Here is a 21889-nt window from a genome sequence, read left to right on the forward strand (position 1 = left end):
GGCTCTCTGCTCAGCGGGGAGCCTGCTTCTCTCTCTCTCTGCCTGCCTCTCTGCCTACTTCTGATCTCTCTGTCAAATAAATAAATAAGATCTTAAAAAAAAAAAAAAGGAACCACTAGTCAGCTACTGTAGTTTTTCCTTTTCTAGAATTGTCTATAAATAAAATCATACAGTCTTTTGTATTTGGTCCCTTTCACTTAGCATAATCTTTTTGAGATTTAATGTATGTTGTTGAGTGTATCAGCAGTTCATTCATTTCTATTGCTAAGTACTATTTCCATTGTGTGAAGATATAGATAAGCAAAAATAGAAATTGATTCCAGTTTGAGGCCATTCTAAATAAAGCTGTTATACACCTTAATTTACATCTTTGTGTGAACATATATTTTCCATCATCTTATCAAATACATAAGGGTGGGATTATTGAATCATATGTTAAGTGCCTGTTTAACTTTATAAAAATGGCCAAGTTGTTTTCCCATATGGTTGCACCCTTTTGCATTTTGCCAGCAATATATGAGCATTCCAGTGGTTTGGCATCCTTGGCAACCTGCGGTATCATCAGTCTTTTTCATCCTAGATATTCGGTCTTTTTCATTTTAGGTATTCGATGTACCAATATATTATTGTAGTTTTAATTTGTATTTTTCAATGCTTTTTTTGATATTAAGCATATTTTCATGCTATTTGTCATCTATATGCCTTTTTCAGTGAAGTGTCTGGTCAAATCTTTTGCACCCTCTCCGCCTTCTAAAGTCGAAATTTTACCTTCTTATTATTGAGTTGTAAGAGCTCTTTATATATGTCCTGCATGTATTCCAGATATATATTTTGCAAATATTTTTTCCCAGTCAGTTTCTTACCATTTTCTTAACAATGTATTTTCAAATGTAAAAGTTGTTAGTTTTGATGAAGTCTAACCTATTCAATTTTTATTTTCACATGATTTTTTAAAAAAGATTTTATTTATTTATTTGATAGACAGAGATTACAAGTAGACAGAGAGGCAGGCAGAGAGATAGAGGAGGAAGCAGGCTTCCCGCTGAGCAGAGACCCACCCCCGCCCAAGTGAGGGGCTTGATCCTGGACTCTGGGATTGTGACCCAAGCTGAAGGCAAAGGCTTTAACCCATTGAGCCACTCAGGTGCCCCTATACTTTATGATTTTTATATCCTCAGAAATCTTTACCTAACCCAAGGTTATAAAGATGGTCTCACATTCTCTTCTAGAAATTTTATATTTTTTGGTCTTACATTTGATCCATGATACATTTTAAGTTAATTTTGGTCTATGGTTTGAGGCAAGAGTCCAAGTTTATTCTTTGTATATCAATATCCAATTGTTCCAGCATCACTTATTAAAAGGAACACCCTTTCCACTTTATCTTTGCACCTTCAAAAAAAATTAGACCATGCATTTATTTCTGGACTAAACACTCTTTCACAAGTATATGTGGCTGTTGTAGCTTTATAGTAAGTCTTGAAATTAGGTTGTGTATCCTCTAACTTTGTTCCTCCCTCCCCAAATTTTTTTAAGTATTCTAAGCCCTTTACAGTTTTATGTGCATTTTAGAATCAGCTCATTAATTTGCACACAAAAAAATTCCTCGTAAGATTTTAATTGAAATTATACTAAATCTGTATGTCAAACAGGAAAATGCACCTTATGGACAGACCTCCTGCTACCAGGGGAAGAAATGACCCAGGGCCCCAGCGGCTATCCTTTGGAATCCATTTTTTCATTTGGGTCAGATGATGCCTCCCAGGGTCAGCTCCCCAGTCAAGGAATGAAAGTGGTAGAAATACTGAAAGAGACTCATTTTTGGAGACAGGGAACTCCTCTTCTGGCCACGATAGAGTCAAGGAATCCTTGTCATCTGTGTTGAGCTCCCATAGACTGCACAGCCCCCGAGAGTGGTCCACCCAACCTTTCCTCTCTCCTTCACTTAGGGTCACACTTGCCTTGGAGTCTGACATCTCTCCTAGACTTTTCTGGCTGTCTCCTTAATCCTTTTCTCACAGGCTTCTTCCTTAATAAAATGGTTGCATTTTTAACCCTGTTTTTATGTCTGTTTCTCAGGGGGTCTAGATTAACACAACTCATACCAAGAGTGGTCCAAGAAAGCAGACAGCAGGATGAAGGCAGAGAATGAGCTCAGCTACCCATTGGCAGGAAGAGGGCCCATGTCTGCTCCCTGGCATAAGATGCAGCTCAGTTTCTAAATATTTCACTGATGGTGACCCTTGAAAACATCCCTATGGAGGCAAATACCATGTTAAGTATAATGATACAGGAAAACAGTGCCTACAAAAGATAGCTGGTTCAGCTGGGCTGATACACTAGGTGTAATCGACTCCCTGCAAAGGAGCCTGAGAGCTGTTTACATGCACTACTTAATAGCCAAGCATGAGAGCCCTAAAGCCTCCAGTGGTAATGGTGGTAGCTTATAAGGAGGTCCTCATCACCTATAGGTGGAAGGCAGGCATTATCAAAAGACAAGGTTAAGACTTAATTTTGAGAATGGCAGAGCTCCAAAGATATCCAAATACACTTTAAAAGCCAAGATGCCTGGATGGATGCCCTTGATGATGTTGACTCAGCAACACCCCCACTCCTGCCCTCTGGGCATGCACAGGGGCCTTACATTTCCCCCTGGTAAGGGCTAACACTTAAGCCAGGCTCAAAGACTACAGGATCCTTCTCCCCATAAGGCACAAGTGCTCCCCTTCCCGCTTAGGACCTGTCCCCATCTTCCCTCCTGCTGCCAGAAAGATAATTAGGGTTAAATGCCAGGCTAGTCCAGCTGTAGTCAGTGTAGGGCTTGATAATGTAAGATAGAGACTATATACCTAAAGAATTAAGTCAACTACCCACCTGCATGTACTGTCAAGAACAAAGAAAATGCTCCTGGGATTAGGTTTTGAGGATATTTGATTGAGGAGGATAGAACATAAAGCTGGATAAGCAACTATTTATTGATTCAGGGACATTTTCTCAGGATATGGGATTTATCACCCTAGTAAAGACTCAGGGGATAGAACAAACTTTTTACTGGGGTGGATTTTAAAAGCCTACAAAAAATGGTGGCCAGTGCTTAGCAAAGCAGAAATGTCTGAGCTTCCCTGAAAGACGGTAGGGGAAAAATAAAAAGCCTAAGCATGACTATGTTCCAATAAAACTTTATTTACAAAAACAGGTGTTAGGCCAGAAGGAGACTTGGCTATAGTTTTCCTAACATTGCCTTAGACAGCAGTCAGCCAAAGCATTGTTCGATATCTATAATTTCAAAAAAAGAAAAAAGTAAGAATGAAGGAGTAGAAGTCTGAGGGCAGTTACCCCAATAAAATTCACCATTCAGTGCTCAATCCCCAATCTGGAGCCCTTTGACATAAGAGGTAGCCAGGTCCTCTAGGATCCTATAATGTCATGACTAGTCTATTCTGTAACTGTACCCTAGTTCTTCCCCAAAAATACCTACAACCATTAATTCAGTTGACCATACACCGATTAATCAATTGCAGCCCCATTGAAGTTACTGTGCCAATTATGGTATTACTAAGAAGGCAGACTACTAAAGCCTCAGACCCATGGGATATAGCCATGGGTTTGGAAGATGTATCCTTTCCATTCTGATTAGGAAAAAAAATTGCAAACATGTTATGTTCATGTGAGAAGGGCAATATCCACTTACAGTTTTCATTCAGGGCTAAGTTAACCCACCTGTCACCCACTGTGGCTACACCAGTATACCTACTACATAGGACCACCTCAAGGAGGCAGAGAAAGTTCAAGGTAGGTTTGCAGGTGGTTGCTCAGCATGTGGGTACAAGCCAGAAATGAATAAGGGCCACACTGCAGCACATTCCCGGGTGACTAAAAGCAGTAGAAAGAGAACAATTTTCCACTGAGTGGTGAACCTGACATTGCCTGAGATGAGAATACACACAAGTTACTGGGCAGTTGCCTACAAGGAAAAGGACTGGGAGGTTGGATCAAGTCATTCTGGAGGAAGGGCATGTAGCTGAACCAATCAGAGTAGGCACAGAGTGTGAAGATGCTTCTATCACACATTCATGCCCACCAGAAAGCACCTGACCACCCCAGAAAAGGCACCAAATAACTAAGTAGACAAAAGTGCCTTGATCAGTTGGCCAGCTTTGTTACCAAAGCTTACACGATAGGCCCATAAAGACTGGCCGCGGTGACACAGACAGACTACAGATGGGTCTAGTAGCATGAACTCCCACTTGCCCAGGCCTGCTTCACTCCTACTGGCTCTGAGTGTCCAGCTTGTCAGCAACAGACCCCAACACTGAGCTCCTGGCATGGTACAGAGGGACTGACAGCTCCTGTAGAGGCAACTTGACTGGATGAGGCCCTTGCCATCTGGGCCTGGCAGAGTTCGTCCTCATGGACATGGATACTTGTTCTTGATATGGATTTGTCTCTCCTTCCCTTGGAGCCTCTACTGTTTCAGCAACTCTTGAAGGCTCACGCTGGCCACTGTGCGGAAGACTGCCTGTACTCAGCAAGGCTGAGGTGAGGAGACCACTGTGGGGGCTGTTTCAGTAGGGCGGATAAGAGGTGATAAGAAGAGACAGCGGTGTGGTTAGTAGAGCTAGTGAGATGATAGGATTCCAGTTCAAATAACAAAAAGATAGACTGTTTTAAGATAAAAGCTAACTTCCTTCTGAGGAATCTCGGGCTCACCTTGCCGGTTTTAATAGCCAATATGTTCTCCCTGATTATCCTCTGACTCAATGAATCCTTTGATAAAATTGCAAATAATGTTTCAGGGTTCCATAGTCACAAAGAAAGCAGGGCAAATATCTAGTGGCTATGTGCCCAGAAAGGGTGTTACTTTTGGCAAAAGGAACCAGAGCAATTTCCAAAGTAGTATTTATTCTTTTTAAAATTATGCACACAACAAATGTCTGGGTGAACTGACTTCTCTAACCCGTGCACTAATGTGTAGGTAGGCTTATAATTTGGAGCCCTCACGCAGGAAATCCTGAAATTATGGTTCTTTCAGAAGTGTTGACTCATCTCCTCACCACTTTCTGAATATATCCATTTAACACACCAATTAGTCATTCTAAATTGCATTCTAAATTCTGCAGGTGATTTTCTGATGAAATGTTGCTTTGCTAATTCTAGTGGGTGTTGTTTAGAGTTTGGTTTTGCACTGGAAATAGCTTTGATTTTGCTTTTGATAGAAATGGAAAGTATTAGAAAAGGCCCAACCAACTGAATATTTCCTGGATACACCACTGAGAATCCAGCAGACTGCTCTATGAGGTTCATATTCAAATACGGCATTCATGCATGTACACCCTTCAAATCTGTAGAAAGTAAGCCTTGGCCACAGATAGTTTGTGGGGGGGAAAAAACAACAAAACAAAACATCGCTTTTAACCATCTCTGTGTAATTCCTAAGACACATGCATAAGATATTCTTTGGAGCACACAGCGCCTACCACACAGCACATATGGATTTATTTCACTATTTAGTATCTTCCCAGACAGATTAATTTTCTGCCATGAATGCCTAAGTCTCAATGTAAAACATTGATTCTAATTTAAAAGCAGTGATTGCAAATCTTAGACAAAAGCGAATACTTCTCACCGAGAGTCAGTTATACGTAGATTTTTATAAATGATTTCTTACATCAAATGCATATCTTCGATTCTGAGACAGTTTTCTTCCAAGTTGATAAAAGGGAAACAAAGGAAAGATAACAACTTAGCTTCTTCTTCATCGTTTGTGTGTTACCATGGCTTGGAAGCCAGAGATAAACATTTATGATGGAAAGGGAGGGCGGGGGTAAGAGAAAGAAGGGTGATGGCGGTGGTGGAAGGTCTTTTTTAGAGTTTGCTGTCTAAAATAGCGCTAGCCTCCAGGGCTTGGCCAATGGGACATATACTTGTCAATAACTATAAGTTAAAGTTGCTTAAAAACAAAGATATGTACAGCCCCTGGATGTACTGAATATAGCTGATTCACCGGGCAGGCACACTTGATTACGGCTCTGTGGTGTTGACATGGGCCCTCAACTCTCATGGAAAAATCAGTCTCAGATTGGGATAGGGAAAGTTGGCAGTTGATGGAAAAATGAGCAAATTATAGACTCTCCAAGAATCAAGTGTCTTGTCATGGATGCATGAATTTATCCAGTTTGGATGTGAAGTTCCCCTCCCCCCATGATTCTTCCATCTGGCAGTTATGAAATTCAACTTTGGGGTAAGGCTATATGAGTTTTAAGGTCAATTCCAAGTCTTAAGTTCTATGAAGGCGTTAAAAAGTGGCATGTGGCCAGATTTTTGTTATACTCTACCATGTCCCTTTATGCCACCATGTCCCTTTATGCCACCCTCACATTTTCATAGAAAAAACACAGTTTCATCAAACTTACATGGTTTTATTTTCTCCATTATCACTTATTACATGCAAATTACTTAACATGGAAGAGTTGGGGCCTCCTCAGGCTGGACTTTATTTTCCAAATCTAAAGAACCAAGCTATGTGTTCTGAATAGCAGTGTCAAAAGGATAGTATATTTGGAATTTTGATATATGGCTAATAAATCTCTCAACACTCTCCCTTTTTCCTAAATCTTTCCTTTTCTGGCTGCTCTTGTCACCACCTTCATCTATTCCTATTTTGACACTCTTTCCGAATTTCTTCGATCCCACTATCACAGACACACAGAGAAACACACAGACACACACACACACACACATGCGCGCGCGCACATGCACACACACACATTTTCATCATGTTTTTTTTTTTCTTTTGCATTTTCCTTATCTCTCTACCCTTCTTCCATTTCTTCTTCTGTTCTTCATTTTAAGACTGAGGTATTGGAGCAGGACTTTGTGGACTCATTACGGATGGGAAGAAGATCAGCTTTTGATCCTCCAAACTGGAGAACATTTCTAATATTCCCCTTGGGAGAGACAGGAAATGGAAAATTCAACAATATTAGTAATTTTTTAGTTTCCAGGAATTAAATTAAAAGCTAATTCTTGGTATTTAAGACCTTAGGAACTAGGACTCAGGACATAGCTCCAGTGGACATAGACTTTCTATTTTCAATAAACTTCAGTAAATTTATTTATTAGTAAATTTCACTCATACTCACCATTCTGCATTGCATAGCAGGAAGAAAGCTTATTATTTTTAAGTAAAAATTTTATACATTCATACAGAAGAGTGCATGAACCATAAATGCATGGTATATTAAATTCTCAGAGCTAGTGATCTTTATCACCAGGGCAAGAAAATAAGACATTACCAGGCTCCTAGACTCCCCAAACTTGCCTTTTCACAGTTAAGTCCTACCAAAAATGAATGTTCTCTAAAATTTCCTCAGCATGGATTAGTTTGGCAGGTTCTCAGTTTTATATAAATAAAATTGCACAATATATATATTTTCCTTATTGTTTCTTTTTGCCTAAAATTATTTCATGAGGTTTGTTTGTATTTTTAAGGCATAGTGGTAGCTTATCCCCATCTCATTACTTCATCATGTTCAATTATATGATTATATCACAACTTATAGTATCCATTCTATTAATGGGTATTTAGGTGGTTTCCAGTTTCTTGATTATTATAAATAAAGCTGCTATCAATGTTCTTATATACACACATATATAGTTTTCTTTGGCATTTAACTAGGAATGGAGATGCTGGATCATAGAATATGTGTAGTTTAGGTTTTAAAAATATATTTTTTAAAGATTTTATTTATTTATTTGACAGAGAGAGATCACAAGTAGACAGAGAGGCAGGCAGAGAGAGAGAGGGAAGCAGGCTCCCCGCTGAGCAGAGAGCCCGATGCAGGACTCGATCCCAGGACCCTGAGATCATGACCTGAGCCGAAGGCAGCGGCTTAATCCACTGAGCAACCCAGGCGCCCCAGGTTTTAAAAATATTTTATTTATTTATTTGACAGAGAGAGAAAAGAGAGATCACGAGCAGGGGGAGGGGCAGAGGGAGAGGGAGAAGCAGACTCCCCATCGAGTGCGGAGCCAGATGAGGGACTCGATCCCAGGACCCTGGGATCATGACCTGAACCAAAAGCAGACACCTAGATAACTGAGCCACCCAGGTGCCTCTATAGTTCAGTTTTAGTAAATACTGCCAAACAGTTTTGTAAGGTAGTAGTAGAAATGTACATTCCCACCAGAAGTATAAGAGAATTCCAATTGTTTCACATGCCTGCCAAAGCTTGGTATATTCTGTCTTTTTATCACTGATTATTCTGTTGGTTGAATGGAAATATTCCATCTTGGTTTTAATTTTTATTTCCCTTGTGACTGATGAGCACATTTTCCTATGTTTACTGACAATTCCGATATTTTAGAGTGTAAAATGTTCAATTCTATGTCCATGTCCTTTTTCTTATTGATTTGTGGGATTCTGGTAGACAGCCTTTAGAATAACCTCCAAAGAGCCTCACCTCTGTATTCATGCCCTCGTATGCCTCTCCCTTGAGTGTGGACTGAACCTAGTGGCTCACTTCTAATGAATAGAATACGGAAAAGTTATGAGATGTCACTCCGAAGATGGTGACTTCTGTCTTGTTGGATCTCTCTCACTCTCTTTGTCTGTGTCTCTCTCTGTCTGAGAGCGCTGTTTAGGGGAAGCCAGCTGCCATGTTGTAAGTTACTGAAAACCACACTGATGTGGCTGTCACACAGGCGGCAGCCTGAAAGTACTCAGTGCCTGCAATTGCCACATGAGTGAGTTGGGAAACATTGTCCCCGAGTCATACTTTGAGAGGATAACGGCCCCCGCAGACAGCTCCACTGTGGTCTCATGAGTGATCCTGTGTCAGGGGATCCCAGCTAAACCACGTGTGGATTCCTGACCCATAGAAACTGTGAAACAGTGAATGTTTGTTGTTTTGGCCACTAGTTTTGGCGAAAGCTCAGCATTAGATAAATAATATAAAAAGTTCTTTACAGGTTCTAGATTTGAGTCTAGAATAGTCTAGCCTTTGCCAAATCTTCTCCCACTCTTGGCAAGCCTTCTCATTATTGATTCTTTTGATAAGCATAGGTTCTTAATTTTTCATGTATTTCAATTTACTGTAATTTTATTTTATGATGAGGGCTGATATGTTCAACTTAAGAAATTTCAATTCATTTTTACTTACCCAAAAGTCATGAGTATCATCTTTAATTGCTGCCTTTTCAAAAGAAGTACGCATTCATCTGAATAGAATATGTTTTCAAATGATAACATTTATTGACTAAGGGGAAAGCACCATGCTAGCTGCTTTAATACATAATTCAAACTCACAAGGTACTGCGTAGCAGAGGGGGGATTTAAAACCAGATCTATATGAGCCTCTCAAAATCTTCACCGTTTACTATTATTTACTTATTACTTTCATGACACAAGCTTATCGTTTTGGGATTCTGGCTGGTCTACAGTATTTTTTGTCTTAATGAGGCAAGGGAAAGAGGGCCCACTGCGTTCGAAATTAATCAGTTTGTCTCCGAAAACACATTGATGTTCCTTTTTTCTTTCAGTTTCTTTATGGTGATTTCAAAGTCGTTTCAGAGTTGCATTTAGAACCTGCACTGGGCTTCAGGTTTTTTTGTTTGTTTTTTAATATTTTATTTATTTATTTGACACACACACAGAGAGAGAGAGAGAGAGAGAAGCGCACACAAGCAGGGGAAAAGCAGGCTCCCTGCTGAGCAGCTCCCCCGCCCCTGACGAGGGATTCAGTCCCAGGACCCTGGGATCGTGACCTGAGCTGAAGGCAGACGCCTAACCAGCTGAGTCACCCAGGCACCCTGACTTTGAATATTTTGTCTTCTGGTCCAAGCGTGAATCTTCTGTAGTTCTGTGGACTTGGATAACTCATTTCACCTCTTTGAGTGTGTTTTGGGGTTTCAGAAGTGGACAGTTTTCCTTTCTTGAGCACCCAACATTATGCCTTTTTAATGGTGCTCTGATTTTTTCTGGAGAGTTACCTCCTTTCCATCAGGCTCAGCCTTGGTGACATAGAGCAGGAACACTGTGCTCCTGCTGGGAAGACAGCCCTGGCCCTGGAGACACCCCTCCCGCCCAGCATGGCCAAAGAACAGGCACAGACCTTTGGCTCGACCTATCATAAAACTCATGCAGGGGATTCAAGGGCCTTATGTAAAACTGGAAATTAACTGGTTTCAGTTCATTCATTCCAGTGGACTGGCCTGACAGTCAAGCAGCTCCTGTCCTCTCTCCACCTCCAGCCTGTAGTACTTTGCAAGGATTGAATTGTATCCAGAGAACTAGCTCAGTGCCTTTGCCTCAGTAATTGCTCAATAAATGTTATGCATTGAATATGCATATCCTGGTTAACGAGTTTTTCTTTTGAAAGTACAACAATAAGACAAACTGTGTGGTTCAATTTTTATCTTCCTAATATTTGCATTTGGCAAACCAGGTCAGCTCCTTTGGGTGTCTGATTCATGCTTTAATTCAAGTTCTTCATTACGGCTAATGGCCCTGTCTCTCTCCATAACCAAGTGTATAGAATGTAGAAAAACTTAGCATAACTAGAAACAGCTGTTGAGAAAGTGACATCGTGCGTTTGCGTGCCATGTGTGCTATATGGTCTTCTTAAAGATTGCGGTATCTAGTGCCTGTTAACAATTTGATGGTATATGTCTAATTATTGAATGTTCTCATTCTGGATGGCCTGTTGGGTCTTAGGGACTAATCTCTTTGACTTAAATCTTTATACACTTTCAATGGAGCATTTCAGGGTCAGGGCAATGACACAACCTATTTATATGTCTGTTTCTATATATTTCCCCCCAAATTCTCTCAGAGCAATTGTCTTTTCTTCACCTTTCCAAAATATTTGGGGGTGGGGGGAAAGATGGTGAAGAAGATAAAGGGCTCTTGAGAGAGGATGGTGAGTAGATATGAGACGGAGGCAAAAAGAAAACCCCCCATAGGGGCCCACGACAGTCCCATGAAGTGCTTTCTATGTCCCACTCCTTCAGGGGCCCTTCGTAAGGCCAGGGCAGCTCATATAGACTCGTATAGGCTGACCATACAGAGTCTGGTCTGTATGTCTGTATGTCTCATTAAGACTTTGAAACCCTCTGGAAGAGAAGTAGGGACCATCTGCAGCAGGGTAGAAGCAGAGGGGGAGCTGTGGGCCATGGCAGGGGTGGGTGTTGTGGAAAGCCGGGCAGTCAGGATATCCCTCAAAACTCATGCAACATAGAGACTGCTTATGAATTAAAAGTTGCCCCAAAGAGCAAAAGAGCAGGACAAAAAGCAATCCTTTGCTGGGACAATAACTCTGTCACTTACCGTCCGGAATGGGAAATGATAAAATCCTAAGCAGCCCCTCATTTATGGACACCAACACCAAGTTCATTTTGGGACACCAGGCTTGGACTCTGACCCAAGCTGAAGGAAACTCCAGGTTTTTCTTGCAGTGAAGCAGTTCATCGTTCGCAACAAAGAGTCCATGTGAAGGCCCCTCTGGGCAAGAGGGGAGCCACAGTCCCAGCTGCCTCCAGAGGCTGGCTTAGGATTTCTCTGATTGTCTACCACCAGAAGCCCCTGCCACCCACACTGGGCTGTCACTCCCCAAGGCCTGACCTCGGGGACTCTCTCCATAGCTGTTTATATCCCTGCTTGAACATATCTCTTTTCCTGCTCAAAGAGAAAGTACATACACATTTTCTAGAAGATAAGAAAGGACAAGGTTGGGAATTTTCCTTAAGGAACTGGTGAAGAACCCAAAGTACATAAAACAGAGCTTTCCCAAAGAGCGACCACAAATGTGTAGAGATCAAGGTTCTGCATGTCAGGTTCATTACAACCTGATGCCATGTTAATTCCATAGGAATATCCACCCCCCCCCAACCCACCCACCACCTCCACTCTTCAGGCTTGAAAGCTCAACTCAGATACCTGCAGTCCAAGCTCATGTGGATGAAATTGTTCTGGTGGATTTTCATCTCCTCTTAGAGCCTTCTCCTCTCCTGCTCTCCTCTGTGGATACATCTCCTGATTATCCCTCTGGTTCCTTACTATGCTGCATATTCTTGTTTCGACCTCCCTGGTCCCAGCGAGTCCGGCTCTGATCCTTGACTCTAGAATCGGGTCCAGGAAATTTCTTTTCCTGGTTGTAAGTCATCTTCATGGATCTTGAAGCCATCTGTGTACTACAGGTTTATAAGGACCCAAACACCTATAATCTCTACTCTTGGTTGAGTAAATTCTTACTACCGTGGTTAATTAGCCTAAATCAGAGTCTCTTGGAGGGCTTGTTAAAAACGACAGATTCTTGAGACCCTCTCCTAGAGGGTCTGAGTCTCCATTTTTAGCAAGTTCCCAGGTGATGCTGCTGGTCGAAGATCACCCTGTGTAACCTGCCGATCTGTAGCTTCAGTCCTCCTAGTGTGGCTTTTGCACCAGCTATACAGTAACAAGCAGGGGTGGGGGAGGCAGGGGGCAGAAGGAAAAGGAGAAGCAGGTTCCCCGTTGAGCCAAGAGCCCGACATGGGACTCAATCCAGGACCCTGGGATCATGACCTGAGCTGAAGGTAGATGCTTAATCGACTGAGCCACCAAGGTGCCCCAAAACCTGCATTGTAATAAGGTTTCCAAGTGCTTCCTACAGATCAAAGTTATATCCTCCCCTTTGTACTTATTAAATCAAGGCAGTTACATACCAGTAATGTGCCAATGATACACAAATGGCAGTTGGAAACATTACTTTTATATTAAAATGGACATGGGTATGTTATGAGGTAGAATGCACAATTCACAGAGCTTTTTAAAGTGAAAACAAGAAACGATGAAGAAATTTCTGGTTTATAGCAGGTAATTTCAAACTATATCCATAAGGATCTTGGGCATGTGCAATTATTACCATCCTCCCTTATGAGTAATTACATGAGGTTGGAGGAGCTGGATTTCTTTATCTGTTTTGAAAGTTAGCATCTGGCCCTGATTCTATTAATCAAGATACAGCCTTTAAAAAAAAAAAAAGAAATGATAATGTGGTTTTAATAGTGGCTCTACCTTTCCCGAGGGACAGCACATAAAATTTTCTTGTCCTAAAGCAGCAGAAGACTTCTTTTTCAGTTGGAGGCCTGGTAATCTTATTGGCCTACCCTCTGTTCTCCATTTCAAGCCTGCTTCCAGTGATAATGTCTTCGGTGAGTTCTGATGTGATGCTTCTCTCTCCTCCCCTCCCCCCTCCCCTCCCACCAGACTTTTTTCGAAATCTTGCTTCACTCTGAGTTACAATATGAAGCATTTTTATGCATGCACTAATAATAACAGACGACACTATGAGAAAGATCATCCTCTGTTTTCATACAACTACTCTGACATGTTTCCTTGGAGAATTTGGTTGATCCTGCTTTGTTGAACATCTAAAGAGATATGGTAACTAGAAAAGAGGCCTTAGAGACTAAACAAAAAGTGAGAAGCTTATCAATGCCTTAGAAGACAATAAAAGATGCAGAGAACAAATTGCAGAGTTACATACTGGAGAAAAACGTAAATGCATCAGAGCACACTGGATGGTGAAATCCTACGCAATAAACTCTCTTGCCAACAAGCACTGTTGCTTTTGAACTTCTCATTCAGCGAGTTGGGAGAAAGTAGAAAGACTCCAATTATGATTCTAATATTCCAGTACACAAATAAGACAGCAGTCTTTTTTTTTCTTTTTAAAGGTTATGATTGTTATTTCTCTTATAGGTCAAGAATCCTATTTTGAGCTGTGTAGGAACGTCTTTCTGAATACAGGTGACGAAGTACAGGGTCATAGAAGGAAAGACTCTGGTTGAAAACACATGTACCTGTTCGTGTTTTTTGGCCTTGATGCCCAATAACTCAAGTGGTGAAGGTTCTTACCAGTGCCTGAGGATTCATAGCTGTGGATAAAAAGCTGGAAGTTTGGGAAGGAAATATTTTATAAAGAGTGGAGTCTCATAAGATGCTCTGGATTATGGCTGTTTCAGGGCTTACTTAGTAACCTGGGCTCTGTAAGACGCTCTTACACACCAACCTAAGCCATACTGCATAGAAAAAGGCCAGAATACCACAATTTCCTTCCCTCATTATTGTACCTGCCCTCTTCCTGCCTACATTATAGCCCAGAAAAACTCCTAATCCTTTTATTCTGGTGTATGTAAATTCAATTGGAATTTTATGGTAGTCTGATGTGTCTAAATGTAGTCTATATAGTCTAAATGACTATAAAGTCATTTACATTTTAAAAATTGTTGAAGAAACAGATGTTGGTAATTGATATAGAACAGAGTGGAAATATATAATAATGGGATCTTCTCTACTCCAGAGCTAAAGAAATGGACATTAGCCTGAAAAGGACAATGATTTTCCAAGCTTTGGATTTTTTAGCACGAGAGCAACTTTGTCTAGTCAGATTTCAGAGACGCAGTACTTGCTCGAACAATGTGGTCCTGGTTTTTCAGCAAGTAGCAGGTTTGATAACAGCCTTTCCCTTCACAGATTTTTGGTCCAACTTTGACGCTGCATTCCTGGTGCCCCTCCTCCAAGTGGGGTATAATTCCGGAGGAAGAATCATGCCCAGGCCTAATAATAGATGCATAAAATCTGACATCCTTGGGACTTTCACATGATTGTCAGAAGGCAAAATATAGAAGATGATGTAAGTTGAGCGGTTAGGAATTTTTAGTCTAATTTCACTGTCCTCATTAATACATCAAATGTGAAAACTTCATTAGATTCTATGCCCATTATTGAGTAACAAAGAAGCAGAGTTAAGCTCTTAGAAGGAGAACTAGTTTTTTTTGACTAATGAGCTTTCCCTCAAAGGAAGCAACTTTGTTTCCTCTCTGCCCACAGGTGCTTTGAGGGGAGGAAGCAAGCTGCCTGAGGGGGAGCTGTACAACAGTCACCTAACTCACCTGGGTGCGGAAGTCATCTGGGGTCCCGAAGGCTCAGGTGGGCATGGGGGGGTATTCCAGGGACAGTCCTCCTTCCATGGAGGAAAGGTTTCATAGCATGTAATCCGAGGGCTTTGGTAGCATCTATTAAAACAGTGACATCAGGGTCCCAATGTCTCCTATGGAAATCAGAGTGGTCACACCAGGGGTTCCTCCTGATGAAATAGGAGCGATATAAATCAGCGACACTCTGCCTTCATTGCATAGACAGTTTGTGCCCTCTCTTCTCAGGAAGTCTTATAATCCAAGGTGCTGATCAAAAGGGTGGACCAGCTTCCCAGGCCCTTTTGGTTCTTTTGTGTTTCTTTACTTGAATGAAAACATTGAGGATTTTTTGGTGTGTGAGTGAGCTTAGGTAAAGGACCCTGACAGCTTCCTTCTCAAACACCCAGGAAATAATCTAGAAGTCTTATAAAGAGTCCCATTCATATCATAACACATAAAATAGAGTAACAAAATCACATTAAATTAAATAAACGGGGCTGAACGTATCCCAGAGATTGCGAACACAATAGTATTTGAGGGAGAAATAGATGAAAAAGAATATGTTTCATGTGAAACCCAGACCACACTCAACCCTTTTGATCTAATTAAAAACCTTTCAGTCTGGCTTCCCTGGTTTGGCTTTTCCATGCTTTCTATAGAGTATTTCCACCAGAATGCTGGAGTTCTGGGAAGCCCGGGGCTGTGTCCGATGTGCTGAGTGATACAGAGCTCACTAATGTGGTTCCTGGAAGAAGCAATGACTTTTCTCGATGTGCTGTTTCCATTCTGACACACCTCAAACCACTCAGCATACTCATTATAGATCTTGGTTAAAAGCCATTTCCCAGCCCCTGAAGTGCAGCTATCACTCACTCACGCGATGGCTTATTTTTCAGATTTAGGAGACTGTGCCCGACCATGTTCTATTGGTTGGAGACCTTAGATTGCAAGATGAATGTTTTGTCATTAAAAGTGAGATGCAACAAAGTTAAAAATATTGGCAAATATCAGAATGATGCCATCTCAATGCAATTGCTACCATTTTTGCTTATTGATACGTGTTTATGCTCAACACGGTGGCAACCATGGCGTTATTTCTAAATCTGTTTTTTCTTTTAATATAGCATCATCCCATTTTTTGCTATTTTCTTAGCTATTTCTTTCTGTGACTGCGTGTGAATTCATTGTGCAATGTACCCACCTTGTCCTGATGCTAGACGGTTCAGATTGGGTCCTTTTCTTTGCCTTTGTGTTGAGAATGTTATAGAAAATTCTCTACCCTCAAACAGCTTTGGCTTCTCCTGAATTCTTTTCTTAGGATAGAGTCTTAGGAATGAAACTACTAGATCAAAATTTATGACCCTCTTTGTTGCTCCGTCTATTCTTTGTCGCCCTGCTTTCGCTCAAAAATTGTTATACTAATTTACAATGCTAACATAATGGCGTGTTAAATGTATAAAACATTTTAAAGTAAATTTCTGATACAATTGTTTTGCTAATTCAGATGACAGTAGTTCTTCCTGTTCGCTTTAATGCATGTTTTTTCTTTTTGTTATACTGGTGGAAATATAAATTACTTCCCTGTGTTTATTTGGATTTTCCCTTGTACCAATTATCAAAGTGACATATTTTGTAATTTCTCCCATGTGCAGGACCCATCAATTTTATAATGGGGTTTTGAAAACCTGAGCAGCTGATTAGGGCTCCGTGATCTACCTGATTCTTCTATTACCTTAAGAAAAGGTTCGGAATGGATATTTTTGACTTGAAGACAGGACATGACAAACATTCAAGCCAATGGTTGGTTGGACTCCATGACTTGCTCTCTCCTTTCAAAAGTAGAGAACGTCATTAGGAGCTGTAGCCTCAAGCTGGTTATTGTAAATGGAATAAACTTGATTTTACCAGGAGGTCATACTTTAGAAGCATTCGGCTATTCCAGGTGCATGCCTTGGAAGCCGAGCTCACCCTTCCCAGCATAGGGTATAATCTTATATGAAGGCTGCTCTACAATGATGGTAGGTCTGGACAGCCACCGCTGCCCTGGACCAAACCATCTGTCACTTCTCACAACTTCTCTCCATACCCTGAATGCCCTGCACAATTCTTAGCAGGTAGAAGGTGCTTAATAAGTGAGGGAATGAGAATGTGATCCCCAAATTACTCTTACTACAATTGGGATGTGTAAAGAAGGTACCGACTCTTTACTGGATCTAACACTGACCTTGTCTTTCTTAGGAGTTGGCAGCCCATCTGCTAGGTGGTAGAGAGGAAATGCTATCGTTTGGTGTAAGTCTTGGAAGGGAACAATAACTGACACACTCTTGTGAGGTTTAACTTAGTCTCTTCTTGGTAGAAGTGCACAGTACTTCAGACAGTTCCCCTGTCTCCAAGCTCATCTCTCAGAGGCTATTCCAGGCATGGGCTGGGGTTGCCCTGAGTTGTGTCCATGGAAGAATAAGCAAGTCCCCAACCCAGAACTGGTTCCGGCTGCCTGTGCAGATCCAAGTTCAAGTGGCATTCCTGGTCACTGTGCTGATGAACTTGTGACCTGTTCTGGCTTGGCTTGCTCAGGACCTGGGCAGTTTGGCCTTTTCTCAACAGAGGATGGTGCTGCAGATACGGGGAGCACTTGACGCATCTTCCATGTCCCCTGGCCTAGCCTGCTTGGTTTCTAGCCCCCTTGGGCGACTACCCGCTCTCAGCTCCGTAGGAAGCTGGGGGCCTCAGAGCACTACCTGGGCACCTCTGCCGAACCAGGAAGCTTCTGCTTCTTCCCCAGGCCCAGGCTGCCTCACATTGAAGGAATGCATGGAAACACAAAGGAAAAAAGGAAGCTAGCCAGCATTTCCCCAAGTGGTACCTTTGTTAAATGAAAGAACGAATTCTGGGAGATCCTTACAAAGAAGTCTACCATGCGAACCTAGACATGGAGAAACTTTAAAATTAAGCTCTGGGAGCTTGGAGGCGTGTTGTGAATTCTTACCCTTGTGCCCCAGGCAACCAATAACACTGTGATTCAAACATGTTTGGCTTGTTCTTGGTAGTTCAGTGCTCATCTCTGGAAGAATGAGTGAAGGGGTGCAAAGAGAAAGGCCGGAAGTCTGGTGCTAATGAAGTCCTTCCTTCCGGAAGGTGCAGGAATTGTCAGGAACAGGCACTATGCTTTTCCACGGAGGTCTTGGACATCACTTATCTCACATGAAGGTGGGCAGAGATGCCAGGGACAGATGGACTGGGAGTGCATGTGTTTTGTTAGGGCTGATCCCAAGATCTTTCATTTCTTTCTTAGTGATACTTTCTCCTTACTTCGATCCAAACTCCCACCCAAAGGAGCAAGAAAGCTCAAAGAAAGCTAGGCAGTCCTTTCTTTCTCTAGGTCTCCGTGTTTCTGCGGCTACACCTGAGAACCAACCCAACTCCATCATCTAAACAAGCAGGCTTCCAAAGCAGGGACTGCCTTAAAAAATAATAATAATAAAAGTACAGCATTATTTTCATAAGATGCTTGACTTCAAAATGCCATTTTATATTTGTTAATTTGTATTAGTGTTCTTTTTAGCCTCCAAAGATACTTTTGTAATTATCCTTATTGAAAATAGGTACTATTAAGCTTATTTTGAGTGTCCCCAGCCCGGGCAAGTGGGGCAGCAGAGAAGCACTAGCAGCAATCCAGAAAGTGGAAGAAGAATTTTCCCAGAATCTGTCCTCTCTGGGGAGTAATCCCTCCTACAGAGAGTTGGGGGTTTTGCTGGTTGGTGTTGAAGAAGGCAACAAAATTCTCTGTTTGACACTCAGATGGGACATGTCCTTCAGACCTTAGAAATAGCCTCTGGCTTGAGAGTGAAACTCAGGTTCAGGAAAGGGCTCTTGGATAATCTTTTAACTGGTAAAATGTGAGCAATTAGGATAGCATAAACCTACATGTCTCTCAAGGGGGCAAATATCCACCAGAGCAGCCACGTGAAACCCCACTGGCCAGGAGCACTCAGGGAAGGGGACGTTGGTGCTGCTGCCTGGCACTGGTTGACCTAGGACAAGAGAAATGGCTTCCTAGAGTCTGAGGTGGAGACCACAGAGGTCGCCACTTTACTTCCCACGAGCGACACCTCTTCTCATTACATAATTTCCCCCTGTGCCGGCACCGTAGGCAAAGCGTATAGTAAAGAGGCTCTCCTTAGCCAAAATATAATTTTCTGCACACCATGATTAGCAAAGCCTTCTTCTGCACACCAAGAGCCTGTGATTGGCCTTGATTACTCAACAATGGGAGGTCGGGGATAGGTTACGTGGTATCTTGTCTCAGGCTCTCCCTCTTCTCCCATCAAGGGATAATCACCATGATTCTCAAATTCTAAATTCACTGAGGGCTGATTTGCCGCCCTTGCCACTTACCCAACCAATTTAGCAGCAAGGCACTCCTGGGGCCTAATTTCTGGTTCGAGCTGTGTTCCTCCACATCTTAGAAGAAATGAAAACTGATCTGATTGGAATGCAGGGTTATTTTTCGTGTGGCTGATTAAATCTCAGCTGAAGGATGGATGTGGTGGCCATGGGTGGGGATCTTGAAGCATGGCGGCCTTGGTGACCTTCCATCACCTGTGTCCTGCTGATGGACCTGCCAGCCTTTTGAGGTGAACACTGAGGGTGTGGCAATGTCAGGACAAACCATGGAGAGGGAGTTGGAGAATGCCGTGGCTGACACCCCTTCTTTTGCAGAAGACAGAAGAAGCTAGGGCATGGGAAATTGATTATTTCATAGAGATTCTGCGGATCAGTGGCTCAGGGCCCACCGCCATGCTCACGCTTGTTTTAGCCTCCTCTTCTCTGTCTCAGCTTCTCTTCCTTGAGTGTTCTGTGCAATGTCATCCACCAACTACCTGAGTTATTCATGAATGTTTCCTAATGTATCTTAGGGATCAAGAGAATCATCACCATTTTTCCTTACAAATTCTGTTCCTCCTGTATTTAAGCTCCTCCACTCGAAGTGCCCCCTGGGCGTTATTCTACTCCAATGTCCCAGGCATTGAGTGCCTCTACCTTGATTCTTTCCTGAATTCCACTTTTACACTGAGAACTACCCGCCTTGTACCTCACTCCTTCAACCTTTTCCCCAGACAGCTGGATATCTGGTTCAATGCAATAAAGTTCAATATTTACAGTTAATAGATGATAGCATGTATCTCTCTTCACTGGGTATATGATACCTCAATCCAAAGAAGTGACACCAATGCCAGAAATTTCAGACTTCTCAGGCAGAACCGTGGATGGATGGAATAGAACACAGCAAGTCAGTTCTCAGCGGCCCTTACCGTCCATCTCAGGGCTGCCTGCTCCGATGACTCTTCAGGTCACTGAGTCATCCCTCACACTCTTGTCCCAAACTTACCTGTGGGGCAACTCTGGAGAGTGGCCCTACTTTCCAACCAGAAAATAAGCCATGTGATCTAAGAAAAGGGGGGAGGGGGCTTCTAAGTTAATGGGTTTATTGACAGAACAAAGAGAAATCTGTAAAAACACCTCATTTAGGTATGGAATAAAAATAATGTTTACTAAAACGGTGAAAATCACAGGGAATTGGAAGCTTTTCTGAACAGGGAAGCTGTAGGTTCTGTATAGTGGCCATGTTAGAGGACGGTGGCTCAGTGCTCTGGTAGAGCCAGTGCCTTGGATCCAGGAACCTGTGTTTTTATCACAGCAGTTCCACGGACATGATGTGTGACTGAGATCAAGCCCATTAGCACCTGTGGACATGGTTCCCTTTATCCTCTAAAGGTGGTCCAAGAGTGCACAGCTTTGTCTTCCATGATAGACGGACCTCAGTTTCCATCCTGGCTCTGCCATGTGGCACAGTATGTGACCTTAAGTGGGTGACTTATCCCACCTCTGAGCTGCAGCTTCCTCATCTGTAGAGAGGACAATGGTCCTCAGTTCTCTGTGCTACTCCTATTGTGACAGACACATGAGAGGTGTTCAGTTAGCGGTAACTATAATTATAAAAGTAATACAGTATGATGGGTAGTTTCACTGAATTCAAAGTTCCTTTCTATCTCAATCTATTGGGAGAGAGGGTAGAGGAAATAAAGGGACATGTTTACAGGTTATTGTTTTTTCCTCCATTTTCCTCAGGCGATCTAGAGGCAGCCTAATACAACTCGCAGGCCAGGATGACTGAGCCTGCTGCCTTCCACCCCCTTCCCCCGACCCCACCCAAGAACATTTCTGGGGAAGAGGTAGGCTGCGCATTTGAAGTACAAATCCTCAGTTTCATTTCCCAAATGAGTTCTGTCAGGATCCAGAATCTACTTCTCTCATAATGACCTTCCCCAGTGAAAATTAAAGACTCATTAATCTATAGACAGCCAAATGTAAAATTGTGCTTATAAAATAACACCAGCTAAATCATGATCCTTCAACTTTGTGGCAAATAGGAAGCTTTTAACCTCAGAACACTTAAGAAATTTGGGTTTTAAGAAACCAAAACCCAAAGGTAATACATGATTCTTTGCAAAGAAACTTCCTGCCATTCTCCCGCTGTGGCTTTTTTCCCCATCTACCTAAACCTCATGGAAGTAAAAATAATGATTGATCATGCAAAGTGAGGCTTGTCTACAATAACTGAAATGTGATTTAGGAATGCATAGCCATGGACAGTGGTTATCAAACAGGAGATTGCTCATTAATACTGGGTGATAGGGGCGCCTGGGTGGCTCAGTGGGTTAAGCCTCTGCCTTCGGCTCAGGTCATGATGTCAGGGTCCTGGGATCGAGCCCCGCATCGGGCTCTCTGCTGAGCAGGGAGCCTGCTTCCTCCCCTCTCTCTGCCTGCCTCTCTGCCTACTTGTGATCGGTCTGTCAAATAAATAAATAAATAAATAATCTTAAAAAAAAAACAAAAACTGGGTGATAGAAGGTTGTAGACAGAGCCTCTGCTC

The sequence above is a fragment of the Mustela putorius genome, unplaced genomic scaffold (assembly GCF_011764305.1).
Source record: "Mustela putorius furo isolate JIRA1106 unplaced genomic scaffold, ASM1176430v1.1 tig00003913_pilon_pilon_pilon, whole genome shotgun sequence".
Classification (NCBI taxonomy): domain Eukaryota; kingdom Metazoa; phylum Chordata; class Mammalia; order Carnivora; family Mustelidae; genus Mustela; species Mustela putorius.